Source organism: Mustelus asterias, chromosome 31 (assembly GCF_964213995.1).
Source record: "Mustelus asterias chromosome 31, sMusAst1.hap1.1, whole genome shotgun sequence".
In the NCBI taxonomy this organism is placed as follows: Eukaryota; Metazoa; Chordata; class Chondrichthyes; order Carcharhiniformes; family Triakidae; genus Mustelus; species Mustelus asterias.
The window spans coordinates 2,948,008-2,952,355 of NC_135831.1; positions in this window are offsets into that span (position 1 = coordinate 2,948,008).

A 4,348-nucleotide genomic window follows, 5' to 3' on the forward strand; every position below is an offset into this window, starting at 1 on the left:
ACTCCAACAGAAGGAGTGCTCTATGTACGAAAGCTTTCCTTGCAGTTAATAATGCACCAAGAACTCGCTATCTTTGTCCTTAAACAGCCGAATATTTAAAAATAGCTACAGGTAGGGAGGTGGGTCTGATATCACCTATTACCAATAATACAACTCTTGCACAGTGGTTCCTGTGGAGTATTATCGGGCTTTGAATTCCAATATTTGTAAAGGGAGGCATGGTGGTTAGCACTGCTGCCTCACAGAGCCAGGGACCTAGGTTCGATTCCCAGCTCGGGTCACTATCTGTGCGGAGTCTGCACGTTCTCCCCCGTGTCTGCGTGGGTTTCCTCCGGGTGAACAAAGAACAATACAGCACAGGAACAGGCCCTTCGGCCCTCCAAGCCCGCGCCGCTCCCCGGTCCAGGATTGAATCCTGAATCCAGGATCCCCGCCCAATTTTCCAGCCTATCTACATACCAATATCCTATCCACCGAGCTGTCCCTCACAGCTACGATGCTTTGTTCATCACAACCTATTAACTCACCCCCACCCCCCCATTCCAGACCATGTGATCTCCAGGGAGAGGCGAAAACCCAGAGTGAAAACCCCAGGGCCAATATGGGGAAAAGAAATCTGGGAAATTCCTCTCCGACCCCCTGAGGCGATCGAAACGAGTCCAGGAGGTCACAATGGCCCTGATCGGAAAATGCTTCCCAACCCTAGTCATTTCCACTTCCACGAACACCATATGAATTCCCTGCCCCCGAGACAGGTTCCCAACTATCCGCAGTCTCGCTCTGTACTGGCACCAGCAAGATGATCATAGAATGAAGCCTTGAAACGAGAAACAAGGAACAATTAGCCCGCGCCGCTCCCTGGTCCAAACTAGACCACTCTTTTGTATCCCTCCATTCCCACTCCGTTCATATAGCTGTCTAGATAAGTCTTAAACGTTCCCAGTGTGTCCGCCTCCACCACCTTGCCCGGCAACACATTCCAGGCCCCCACGACCCTCTGTGTGAAATATGTCCGTCTGATATCTGTGTTAAACCTCCCCCCCTTCACCTTGAACCTATGACCCCTCGTGAACGTCACCACCGACCCGGGGAAAAGCTTCCCACCGTTCACCCTATCTATGCCTTTCGTAATTTTATACACCTCTATTAAGTCTCCCCTCATCCTCTTAGTATTCAAAGATGTGCAGGTTAGGTGGATTGGCCGTGCTAAATTGCCCCTTAAGTTTATTTTTTTATTCATTGTGGCACCTGTGGCTGGGCAAGCATTTATTACCCATCCCTAGTTTCCCCTGTTCCGAGTGTCTTGCTAGGCCATTTCAGAGGGTAGCTGAGAGCCAACCACATTGGCTGTGGCTCTGGAGTCACATGTAGGCCAGGCCAGGGTAAGGACGGCAGATTTCCTTCCCTAAAGGAACCAGATGGGTTTTTCCGACAATGGGTCATCAGTAAATTCTTAATTCCAGAAATATTTTTGTTACTGAGTTCAAATTCCATCATCTGCCGTGGCGGGATTTGAACGCCAGGTCCCCAGATCATGAGCTGAGTTTCTGGATTAATAGTCCAGCGATTTAACCCCTCGGGCCATCACCTCCCCAATAAGGGGAGAGACTATGCTAAATTACCCTTAGCGTCAGGGGGGTTAGCAGGGTAAATACGGAGATCGGGTCTGGGTGGGATTGTCTCTTAGTGTCCAAAGATGTGCAGGTTAGGTGGATTGGCCTTGCTAAATTGCCACTTAGTATCCAAAGACGTGCAGGTTAGGTGGATTGGCCATGCTAAATTGCCCCTTAGTGTCCAAAGATGTGCAGGTTAGGTGGATTGGCCGTGCTAAATTGCCCCTTAGTGTCCAAAGATGTGCAGGTTAGGTGGATTGGCCATGCTAAATTGCCCCTTAGTGTCCAAAGATGTGCAACTTAGGTGGATTGGCCGTGCTAAATTGCCACTTAGTATCCAAAGATGTGCAGGTTAGGTGGATTGGCCATGCTAAATTGCCCCTTAGTGTCCAAAGATGTGCAGGTTAGGTGGATTGGCCATGGCCGAATGGCCTCCTGCTGAAATGTTGGGATTCTATCCATGATCATTGGGTGCATGTGCCCCTCCTGCCCCTCGCCCCACCCATGGGTGCCCACCTCTTGTGCAGTGGGTGGTGGGGAGAGTCAATGTAGTGGCATGGTGCAGGTGCCATGCTGAGTGGTTGCTCTGGATGGGTGGGGGAACAGAGAGAGAGAGAGGGATGAACTACAACTCCCGGCGTGCACCGCGCCTCCAGGGTCTGCCACTTGACGTGCACCTCCGCCGGAAGTGCCTTTGGTTGGCACCCACTACCGCCGGAAGTTGCCTTGGCACCTACCTCCGCCGGAAGTGCCCTTGAAACCTAAAAACAACAACAGCAAGAAAAAGGACGGTTTAAAAAACGGGGACGGGGAGGGGGTGCTGCTGGAAACCCCCTGCAGCCCGTGCCCGGCAGCCATCCGATGATTTTCTCTCCCCTCCCCTCTCCCCTCTCCATTGGGTTTGTTGTCCCTGGGAGATAGGTGGCCGCGCCGCTCGCCTGACGGAAAGTGGGGCGTGGAGGGTTTATTTTTAAATTGTTTCCGCGCCCAGACGGGGCGCATCGTGTCCTTTCCACCGATGGCTGCCATAAGGCGTTCATAAAAAATAAAAACAGGCAAGGTGTTTTATTCAGCCCGGGGGCGACTCTGTCTCGTCCTCCCGCCCTTTCCCAGTCAGCTAGCCCCGCCCACCCACTCGACGCCCATTGGCTGGAAGAGGGCAGCACCTGGCCTGAGCCGCCCGGCCCCCGTCTTTCCCCTCCAGCCCCATTGGTCGAGCCCCCTGTCAATCAAGGAATGGGCAGCCGCTCATTGGCCGGACCTCACGTCCATCAAAGTCCGTTTCGGGGCTGCCTCCCCGCTGATTGGTCTCGCGCCCTGCCATTCAAGGCGGGACACGCGATGCCCGCCCGCCATTGGCCGGGCCCCCCCTCGGCGCCAATCAGGGTGGGAGACGGGCCTCCAGCCCGCCGCCCATTGGTCCGCCCGGACGTCAATCAGCGCCAACTCCGTCCGCCCATTGGTCCAGCGGGGACGTCAATCAACGCCGGCTCCCTCCCCGCTGATTGGTCCAACCGTTGGTTACCGCCCCAGACGCCCATCAACGGTCCGGCCGGGCAAGCGGATTGGAGCAACCGCACGTCAGTCAGAGGCTGGACGGCAGATGTCGCCTCCCTATTGGTGGAGCGGCACGTCAATTAGGTCGTTTGGGGAGCGGGCCGGCCGCTGATTGGCGCAGCCCCGCGTCCTTTGGGGGCGGGACGAAAGTGGGGGGGTGGGGCTCCGGCCGGGTATAAAAGGAGACGCAAGCGCACTCTGAGGCGACAGAGCGAGTGCGCGTTAGTCGCTGTAGGGTCTGGGGGAGTTAAGAGAAGGGGTGGGGAGACAGAGGGGCGTAAAGTATTTTTAAATTTGTTTTAAGGGGATAAAAGTATTAACCCACCCGAATTAATGAGCCCGGGTGTGGGGGATTTTTATTTTATTCCTGTCACCGCTTTAAGTTCCACAAAACTTGACCATCGAGGCTGTAAAGTTGCCATTTTGGAATTTTCTCTGGGAAAGGAAACTGTCAAGTGGCGAGAGAGAGGGAGATAAACAATCCCCCTGGAGAGAGAGAGGAGGGGGGGCGGATTGATTGTTCGCGAGGCCCCCCGAATATGAATAATTCATATATGCTGATGAGGCGTGGTGACGTCACGGGCGACGTGGGATTCCGTTAGAGGACGTAACGGCGACGTGACTTTGGGGGGGGAGGAGGGGCTGCTGGAGTGGGGGGGGGGGAGGGTAGGGGCTGGTTGTGTGGGGGAGGGGCTACTGTAGTGGGGGGGTGGGGGAGGGGCTACTGTAGTGGGGGTGTGTGGTTAGTTGATTGGGGAGGGGCTGCTGTTAAGTGGGGTGTGGTTGGTTTGGGGAGGGGCTTGTCTGGTGGGGGGTGCCTTGTTGATTGGGGTGGGGCTGCTGTGAGGTGGGGGTGTGGAGAGTTGATTGGGGAGGGGCTGCTGTTAAGTGGGGGTGTGGCTTGTTTGGGGAGGGGCTTGTCTGCTGGGGGGGTGGGGCTGCTGTAAGTTGGGGTGTGGTTGATTGGGGGTGGGGCAACTAAGTGGGGGTGTGGCTTGTTGATTGGGGTGGGGCTTGTCTGTGGGGGTGGGGGGTCTTGTTGATTGGGGGTGGGGCTGCTGTAAGTTGGCGTGTGGGGCAACTAAGTCAGGGTGGGGCTTGTTGATTGGGGCGGGGCTTGTCAGGGGGGGGTGGGGCTGGTTGGGGTCGACTCTGTGGTGGGGGAAGGGTTGGGCTGG